Genomic DNA, 10,666 nt, shown 5'->3' on the forward strand with positions numbered 1-10,666 from the left:
TATCTAAATGATTTTTTTCCCATATAAAGTAATTGCTTGGACAATTGAATGATGAAATTTTTAATTTAGATTAGTTGACTCATAAATTTTTTTTTCAATAAACAATGGTTTAGAGATTATTCCTTTATTTCTACCATAAATTTTCATATTATTTTTTAAAAATAATACTCTCTAAAAAATTTTAAATAAAATTAATACATCATACCTTTTCATGATTAAATATGAATATGGTTTGACTTCAAGGAGCTCAATTAGGATTTTTATCATTTTTTTCTTTAATAAAAAATGAGCTTCCGTCTTCTGACTTTGTAAACTTCGATCTCTGAATGTCAAGTAGTAGGGGTGTTCAAAACCGATCCGGACCGAACTAAACCGACTAACCGAACCAAAAAAACCGAAAATCGAATAAACCAAAAATCGAAAAAACCGAAAAAATATGTTTTGCTATTTTTATTATGGTTCGGTTCGGTTTTCGCTTCTGATAATGAAAACCCCAACCGAACCGAACCGAACCGGTCAGGAAAAACCCTAAAATAACCAACACCCCATCCCCCCACAAAGGCCCAAACGAACGTGCCTAACCTAATCCCCTTACCCCCACACCCCACCCCCAAACGAAACTTAGCTAGTAGTCACTCTCTTCTCACACTCTCGCTTTCTGCACTCTCGAGGCCTGCGGCGAACCCACCTAGCGCCGACGAGACCGTTCCTCCCACCACCTTGCAGCGCCGCCGAACTCTCCCCCCTAGCGCCTCCGAATCTTCCTCCCACTGCTCCCAGGACCTCCTCGCGAACAGAGTACAACGAAGCCCCAGCCCCAGCCAGCAGTGAGCAGCCCAGCACCACTCTCGCACCCAGCAGTAGCACAGCACCACCAACTCACCCAGCACAGCACCACGCCACCACCCAGCAGTGTTTCTGGCCACCCACAACTTAGCACCTCCCACCCAGCCACCGATTCAAGTCAGATATGGAGCGGTAGCCACCGAGCCAGGTATGTAATTTAACTAATTTCTGTTTTGAATTACTGAAAGTGCTTCTGTTTGTATTGTTGGTAGCTTGGTATTGTTGGAAAAATAATATAAACTGCTTCTGGTTATTATTAGTTTTTTTGGAAGAATAATATAAGAAACTTTTGAAGTGATTTAGTATGAAATCAGATTTGAAAACAGATAAACTGGTTTTGGATCTTGATAGGAAGATATTGAAATCAGATTTGAAGCAGATTTGAAGAATTAAATTTGGAGTAGATTTGAAATTAGTGTATTGTTGCTGATTGCTGGTTGAATTCTTTTTGTTGAATTACTTTATTGTTGGTATTGTTGCTGATTGTTGCTGGTTTTTAATTTATTTGTTGTTGTGTTTTTGCTGGTTTTTATTTGTTGTTGTGTTTTTGCTGGTTTTTAATTTGGCACAATACTTTGTCCTTCCAGTTCCAATGTTACTGTACTCTGTAAATGCGATATTACTTATGATTTCCTATTATTTTCATAAATTTGACAAGTATGGAGCTTTCAAGATCTTTATCTCCTTTTGTTGCCAATATGACAGCTTTGACAAATATGTAAGTGCTTAACTCTAAATCAGAGAACTTTAAAATCAGTTTATATACTTATTCTATGGCTGCACCTACAGCTCGCTGTTAAATGCGATCTATGTTCCCTCATAATGTGCTAATGAAATCCTTGGAATTCATGAAGAACATCTAGCCTAGTTAGTATTCACACAACAGGGACCAGAGTTGATGCATGACCTTCTCCATTTATTATTTAGTTACACCAATTATAAATTTATTATTCTAAAATCAGAACTTTGTTAATGGTAACAAATTGATGGGGGAGGAGGACTCTTATTGTTGAATTCCTTGTCTATATAGATAACTTATTTGTTTCTTTAACATTGCCTGTGAATTTATGTATGCAGAGTAGGTAAAAAAGAGGGCATTATTGCATAGAAGGAGAGGGAATAATAAAAATTTACACTTTTACAAAGTATTAGAGTTTCAATAAATAGACAAAAGTACAAATGAAAGAATTTGGAAGAGATAAAAGTACACATCAAAACTTAATAAATATCAGAGTACACATCAAAACTTCATAAATTATTTTGTTGTCATGTCCTCTCACTTTTCTTTCTAGTGAATAAAAAAATTTTACATGATTCAACTCCTTTGTTAACTAATTTTTATCAACATTTTAATAACCCGTGCTTTTGTTCATTTCATCTGAAAGGGTATGTATGTATAAGCAAGTTGCTCAGATGGCTGAACTGAAGAAGATTTTGTATGGGAAGTTCAAGGACTCGGTCAATCTGGAGGAGGATAGTAGCCTTCTTCTTGTTCATAGGTCTTTTTGGGTTGATTTGAACTCTATTGGACTTTGGAAAATTTTCAATCAGATTGTCCCATGTTTTATTTCATTTCATGTTTAGAGTATTTTCTTGCTTGAACTCTATTGTTCTCTTTATTATTAGAATGTACAACTAGATTAGAATGTTTTTTACTAGTCTTATATTATTATTATTGTTGTTGTTCTTATTATGTAACTGCTTTTTTATTTCAGGTTGGTTTGCGTTAAGAAGTTTAGCTGTTTTGTTGGGAAAGACACTATAATTTGGCTATCTTTTAATAGAAATTTATTTTTATTTTTAGTTGTGTTGACTATTGAACTTTTAAACTTCTTTAATTGTCGTATTTGAATTCCTTTTGTCTTTAAATTTTATTAGACCAAGACTTTGTTAGCTATTGTATATTTGTGCTTGTCGATTTCAATGTTATGACTTTGTAAAATAGTATGTTAGTATTTTTTTGAATTGATTCAAAAAACCGAACAAACCGAACCAAACCAAACCGATTTAATTGGTTTGGTTTGGTTCGGATAGCTTTGATAAAAAAATCGAACCAAACCGAACCGCAGTTTAATTGGACGATCGGATCGGATGACTTTTCTCTCAAAAACCGAACCAAACCACACCGCGAACACCCCTATCAAGTAGTGTTCTTTGTGGTAAATTTACAAAAAAAAAATTGACTTCTTACTTCACAACTTTTAAGTTGTTACTAAGCCTCTAAATTATTGACCATTTAATTGGTCTAGTAATTATAAGCCTTTGAAGTGTATAATGATATGATCACAAATTGAAATTTGTAAATCTTACTATCTTTTTGGTGGAATTTTTGTATTATGTGCTTTAATGCTTCTCTTTTATGATCATGCATTTTTTGCTTTTTTTTTGTTTGTTTAAGCATATTGTTCATCTTGTGAACATGGATTGTGTTAAACTCATCTTGGGGTAAAACTTAGAATGAAGAGAATGTGAAAAGCGACGTGTCCCCACAGACAGCGCCACCGTTCATATGTATTTTTGCTCTTCCGAGTTTAGGAGTTACCTGAACAAAATTGTAGAGAGTAGGTTGAAAACACGATGTTGCTGTCATCCTCCTATACCGAGTTCATAATGTCCCAAGTTCGTCATTCCCAATGGTGGGATCTTTCTTGCAAGGACTCCGACAGTTAAGTTAGCATGGGTCGCAAGAGGAACTAAGTTAGAGCTCATACCTAAATAATGCATGTATTTGGAGTAGTGCGTATGTTATGAGGTTATGATGTTACAAGTTTCTTTTATATGGGTTGCTCTTTTCATGAGCTAGTCTCATCATAAGATGCTTGATGCCTTATTGTGGTCTTTGTTCATATGATGCTCTTAGGCCTATAAATAGTCAATTTGTAACATTCTCCTGTAAAAGTACAATGATAGTTATAATTTAACAATTAACCTCATAAAAAAATTGAGTTATTAGGCATTAGAATGAGTTATGAGCAAGGTTCTAAAAACCGGACCGGTTCTTAAATCGCTCTAGTCACTAGTTTACTAGTCCAACTGTGACTCAATCAAAAAAACTATTTTATAATAAAATAATAAATACATTATAAATAAACATCCTAAAAAGTACAAACATCAAATATTATTCAAACTTTAATGTCTGAAAAAACAGTGTAGCATTTGCCAAACTCAGATAAATGAAGTCTTGAAGTATACACTACAAGAAATGCAATGAGTACCATCAGATTTATCGTTATCTTGAAGTTGACGGTATAAACAGCGGCGAAAATTGTCTACCAGCGGGTTATTTTGTCAGATGCTAATTACCAGCGGAATTTTTAATGAATTTGTGGAGACTGAGTGGCTGCTAACCGTCAGATTATTTCGACGGTAACTTTGACGCCATATCATGTGTTTTGGTGCCAAGTTACCATCGGATTTGTTCGTCGATAAATCCTATAGTAATTTTTTGGCACAGTTAAGCCATAATTAGTAGTCAAATTAAGACTCTTCTTAACAAAATTAGGACAGAAATTCAAAATTACTAGAAATTAACAAATTATTTTATTAAAATAAATAGTCTGAATATAATAAATATTACAGAAATATAATACAATGAAGTAGACATAAAAAAATCAAATCCCTAATCCCTACAGATCCTGATAATTGTCATCGTTGTTGTCTTCCCCCTGCTAAAGAGGCAGAGTAAGCGCTGATGTCAGTTCCCTACTAGCAGCGTTGCCGCTGGTACTAGCAGCACCGCTGCCTCCAGCGCACATCTGCTCATTGTACACCTCCATCTGCTCTCACAAACGATCTAGCTGCTCCAGCTTCTCTGTCAGGTCCGAGCTGATAGCAACGACTCCTTCCGCGTGTGTAAGAAGGTCGTTGTACCTCTTTTCAGATTGCTCCACTTGTTGGTGAAGCTCCTGTGTTAGATTATGTACCTCCTCCCTCAAGTCGACAATTTCTTGGGGTTTGGCAGGGCTGGTGGTAGAGGCAGATGTAGAGGCAGAGGAAGCCACCAATGCGGAGGAGCGGAGGCCACTGGCGAAGAACGACCCAAACCCAAAGCAACAATTCTTGTAGGGTTTAGAGGTGGTCTTGTGCCAAACTAACCAAGAAGGTTTAGCGGCTCATAACTCAAAGAGAAAACTAGGGTTCAAAAGTGTGAAATTGCGTAAGAGAGAAGATTCCCTGAAGGGATAAATCTTTTTGCTTTTATATCTAGTCTAATTTGATTTGAAACTAAAATAAAAAACAAAAATAATAAAATCTAAAGCTAAAATATTTTTTTGTAAATGAAAATAATTAAAACAAAATAAAATAGAACAATTAAACACTAAATCCAACTACAGATGCTCCTTTGGTGAAAGTGGATCCGCATTGCTAGCGCTAAACGCTGAATGGACAGAAACTCCTCTTTAAATTCTGATTGACTGGCGCTAAATGTCAGCTTTGGCATTTAGCACCCTAGTGGGCAGAGTTCTCCCTTGCGTTTCTGATTTGCTGGCGCTAAACACCCAGGTCCGCGTTTAGCGCCAGTTTGACAGATTCAAAACTCTTCTCTTTTCTTGCACACGACCTCTGCGAAACCGATCCAAACTTTACCTGTGGTAATTAAAACTAAAGCAACTCAAATTAGCATCCAAAGAGGTTTTAAACACTAAAATTAAATTAAAACTCAATAAATTGTATCTAAAATAAATAGAAAATGGAGAAAAGATGCTCACGTATCACAACACCAAACTTGAACTGTTGCTTGTCCTCAAGCAACTAAAAGTGATATAGGACTAAAAGAGAAATCGGTCTAAGACTTGAGTGTTCATTTAAACTCTTGTCCAATTACTAAGTGGTGTTAATGACACTTTGATTCTGAATAGGTTTTGCATCTCACTATCCTTTGAAGCTTAGAAATGTTTATATCCCTCAAAATTAGAACTCAGATGATATTATGGATTCTCTTCCTCCTTAAGCCCTGATTAATCTTGAACACAGCTTTTTTTGTCTTTTCTTTGGTGCTGTGCACCTTGAGCCTAGCCGTGACTCAATATTTTGTCTCAAGCTTAACTTGAACAAAAATACCACAAGCACTTAACTGGGGAACTCTTGAGTTTTCATTTTCTTTCTTTTAATTTCTCCTAGCCAGTGGTGCTCAGAGCCTTTAGCATACTCTGTAATTGCACTTAGTCTTGACTCTTAGTGCTCTATCCAAGGTTACTTGTCATATTCACACCATAAGCATATGGTTGGGAAAATGACTCTTTAAACTTTTAATCATATTTGACCTTCCTAACCATTGATGCTTAGAGACTTGGATCTTGCCTTTTATTTTATTTTTCTTTTTTGCTGTTTGTTTTGTTTCAAGGATTAATTTCTTTCTCAATTTAGAGAATCCATAATATTTTTCTAAGTTCCTGTACCTCAAGAAATCAACATTCTTTACTTCAATCTCAATCATGCACTATTCACTTCATGCATTCAGAATCATAGATAATACCACAACATCAAAGTAACTAGAACAAATCAGAATATATACTCAAGTCTCATGTATTTACTACTTTTTTCTTTTTCTTTTGATTTTCAAACTCAATGAGCAATACATGAGATATTTTTTAAATAAACATAAAATATCAAATTAAATACTAAGATAGAAAAATAATAAAATACTTCTAATAATCATGCAAAAGAATTCAAACGGATAACAGAAAGCAAGATAAAATAACTAGAATAATAGAAAATAAGTAAAGCAGTGGATAATGTAACTCAACCACCTCAGTCTTAGTGGTTACTCCCTCCCAGGAATCCTCTCAAGTGCGTCAGCTCCTTCAACTCTCACCTCTGACTCTGCTGTTCCTCTACTAGCTGATGGAGGAGGGCAGAGTGATCCTGATACTCTATCCTCAACTGATCAACAGAAGACGTCAGCTACCCAATAGATGTGGTTAACTGATCCCAATAGTCACGAGGAGGGAAATAATATCCCTGAGGCATCTCAGGCTGCTCTTGCTGAGAAGGGGAAACTAACTCCTGAGGCGGTGCTCGTCCCAAGCTCCTTGGCATACTCCATACGGAACTAGCTCCTGAGGCGGTGCTCGTCCAAGCTCATTGGCATACTTCATACCCCTCCGTGTGATCGGCCTCTCAAATGTCAATAGGGGTGTCTCCATCAATGCGGACTCGAGCAGCCTCACACAAGTGGAAGATGAGGTGGGGGAGGTCAATTTAATAGAGGTGAAGGCCTTCGCCACTATGTTGTACAGCTCCTGAGGGATCACACGGTGCACCCCCACCTCATTACCAAGTATGATGCAGTGAATCATCATAGCTCGGTCAATAGTAACCTCAGACCGGTTACTCATAAGGATGATGGAGCGCTAAATGAACTCCAACCACCCCCAAGCAACCGGCTTCAAATCATGCCTTCCCAATTGGTGTGGCTACCTCTAGCATCCCTCCTCCATTGTGCTTTATGGAGGTATATATTAGTGAGGACCTGGTCCAGTCTCTAATCAGTATTGACTCTATGAGTGTAGGAGTGAGGATCATCTCTGAATGGTGGCAGCTGAAGTATATTCCCTCACCTTCTCTGGACCCAAACTCCAGGATCCTCCCTCAGACCATAGTGCGCTAGTTCTTTGGTTTGGGGTTCACACCCTTGACATGCTTGTAAGTCACCTAAGCATTTGGTGTAGAACTCCCTGACCATCAGAACACCAACATCAGTTACAGGGTTGCACAAAACTCCCCAACTCCCTCCTCAGAATTTGTTCTCGGATCTCCGGATATTATCCCGGTTACAAATCAAATCGGACCTCCGGGGTCACCTTCTTTTTGCTCACAACTCATTAAAGTGACCCTCGTGGGTCTTGGAGAAGAACCGACTAAAGTCAAATGGACCGGTTGCAGGAGCTTTCTCTTTTTTCTTCCTTGAAGAGGATTCTCTAGTTTTTTGGTGCCATATAGATAATGATAGAAATGAAAAAGTGGAGCATCCCAACACCAAGTTTAAAACTTTTTGCCTCGTCCCCGAGCAAAAAAAAAAAAAAGGAACAGAAAAAAAGAAAGGAGAAAAATAAATTGACTATGAGGTGGTAAGAAAGGAGAAAAAATAAATAAGAAGGAAGTAACGAGGTGAAAATGAAGAAAAGGGATAGAAGATGGTGAATGGAGGTCTGGTGAAAGTGAAAAAAAGTGTCTTTATAGAAAGGGGGAAGTGCAGTTATATGAGAGGAGAGGGTTGGTAAATTAAATGGTTGGTATATGGGAATGGGGAGAAGAATGGGGAGATTGATGAGATTTGATATGTGATGGGGTGTGAAAAACTTGAATGAATGGATTTGGGGTGAATATGAATGTGGGGGTTGAAGGGAAGGAATGATGGAGGAGAGAGAGGGGGTGAAATGGAAAAAAAAAGGGGGGTGAGTTGTTACCGTTGCAAATTGAATTTCCTTTCTCAATACTCAATTCTACGTCCAGCGTTAGTGCCACAGTGCTCGCATATGTGCCATTACGGAACTAAACGCCATCCTGGCGTTTAGCGCACTACCTTTAGAATATTTTTTAGACGAGGCCTGGCGCTAAACGCCAGTGGCTTAGCCCCTATGAGCATGATCTGTCTTGGTTGCGTGCATCTAGGGCGTTAAACGCCAGAAGACGATTTAAGAAACCCTCATAGTCTTGCCAGGCATAAGACAGGAGCCCGGAGAGTGCAGGCTCTTGACATAACATCGACCTAAGGGAGGGAGACGTAATCCAGGGAAGACTCCTGGACCATAGTTGTAAGACCGGACCGGACCGGCCGGTTCGACCGGAAAACCGGTGAACCGGACCATAACCGGTCCGGTTGAGTGCTGTAACCGGATAAGGAAGAGAGCCGTTTCGAACCGGGTTGAACCGGCCGGTTTTGATAAAACCGGAAAACCGGCGGTTTCTGGTTAACCGACCGGTTCGAAAATGTTTTTTTTTATTTTTTTTCTTTTCCAAAACGACGTCGTTTTGGTTTATTTAAAAAAAAAAAAAAAAAAAAAAAAAAGAAAAGTCCTACGGCGCCTAAGCCCCCCACCCCAGTTTTTAGTTTTCACTTTCCCCTTTTCCCCCCAAGGCCCCAACCCTAACGGCGCCTAAGCCCCCTCAGTCCCTCACCTCACTCACCCAGCCCCCAGCCCCCAGCCGCCCGCCGTCATCCTCTCGTCTCACCGCGGGCGCGGTCTGAACTCTGAAGGAACCAACTCAACCAAGGGAGTAGGAACAGGACAGAGACAGAGACAGATACAGACCCGCGACGGCGCCACCCGCGAACTCGCCGTTGCCGCGAAGTCGCCGTTGCCGCCCAGTCGAAGTCGCCGTTCCATCGCCGTCGCCCTCGCCCAGTCGAACTCGCCGTTCCAGCGCCGTCGCCCTCGCCCAGTCGCAGTCGCCGTTCCAGCGCCGTCGCCCTCGCCCAGTCGAAGTCGCCGTTCCAGCGCCGTCGCCCTCGCCCAGTCGCCGTTGCTTTTCCGGTCGAACTCGCCGTTGCCTCACCCTTCTGCTCTGTGACTCTGTGAAACAGGTAAGCTCCAGTTGATTGTTCTGTAATATGCTTCTGCTAATCTGCTCTGTTCTGTAATATTTCTGTAATATTTCTGTAATATGCTTCTGCTCTGTTCTGCGCTAGAAGTTTAATGATTGTTTCTGTGAAAAATGCATTACACCCGCTCTGTTCTGTGAAAACTTACTTTGTTTCTACACTTCTTGCTGACTTGCTGTTATGAATATGAATATGCTTGTTGAATTGTTAAGCTGAATATCCTTGTTGAAACTTGAAGCTTGAAATATGAAATTGTTGAATATGCTTATTGAAATTGTTAAGCTGAATATCGTTGCTGACTTGTAAGTTGTAAATTTGTTGTTTACTTGTTTTGTTGATTTGTACTGGAAATATGAAACTGTTGAATTATATGCTTGATTTGAAATTGAATCTATGAAATATGAATATGTTTGTCTTGCTGAATAGGGAATTTAACTATTTAAGCATTTAAGGTTGCTGTCTTGGTGAATAGGGAATAGGAACTAGGGAATTTACTAATTTAGGATTGTTATTGTTTTATAATTTTGCGGTTTTGCTACTCCATATTCTTTAGAATGTCTGCTGCGAATACACCATCAGAAACACCATCTTCGCAAGAACAAGGATCAACTGCTGATGCATCAATCGGAACCCAAAAAACAATAATAGAGCAAAAAACGATCCTGCATGGGTCATTGTAAACAAGTTGTGGAGTCTGGAAAAACAATTCTGCTATGCATATATTGTGAGAAGCTTATTAGGGGTGGAGGAATTCATCGGTTTAAGCTTCATTTGGCTGGAAAAGGAGGAGATGTGAGTCTTGTCGAAAGGTGCCAGCTGCAGTGAGACACCAATTCCATGAAAGTATTGAAGAGCTTCGAAGAAGAAAAGAAAAACTCAAGAACAATATGCCGAAAGTTATAATGCTTGTGATGATGTTGAAAGAGAATTTGACGAGATCGAACGTAATGAGATGCAACAACAACAAAATCCAGGGTTCCAACACCTAACTCTAGAAAAGGAAAACAAGTCAAAGGTTTACAATCCTATTTTCCACCGCAACAACACCCGGAGCTCAACCAAGTATCAAAGCGTTCTTCAAAGCAAAGAAATTGTGGAGAAGTGTGATATTGCTATTGCGAAATGGATGGTGGATGCCTCTGTTCCATTTAATGCGGTTAATTCAGCTTACTATCAGCCAATGATTGATGCTATTGCAAGCATGGGTGCAGGGTATAAAGGGCCAAGTTATCCAAGAGTCCGTGGGTATTTGTTGAGTAAATTAGTTGAGGATGT

At 39.0% G+C, this 10,666-nt stretch overlaps 1 long non-coding RNA gene across 1 annotated transcript; it reads left to right on the top strand.

Moving 5' to 3' along the window:
* Positions 1-601: 601 nt before the first annotated feature.
* On the top strand, positions 602-2,434 carry LOC140182687 (uncharacterized). The gene is made up of 3 exons (XR_011878721.1): positions 602-994; positions 1,505-1,564; positions 2,232-2,434. It is a non-coding gene; the product is annotated as an uncharacterized lncRNA (long non-coding RNA).
* Positions 2,435-10,666: the final 8,232 nt, after the last annotated feature.

The sequence above is a fragment of the Arachis hypogaea genome, chromosome 20 (genome assembly GCF_003086295.3).
Source record: "Arachis hypogaea cultivar Tifrunner chromosome 20, arahy.Tifrunner.gnm2.J5K5, whole genome shotgun sequence".
NCBI classification, from domain to species: domain Eukaryota; kingdom Viridiplantae; phylum Streptophyta; class Magnoliopsida; order Fabales; family Fabaceae; genus Arachis; species Arachis hypogaea.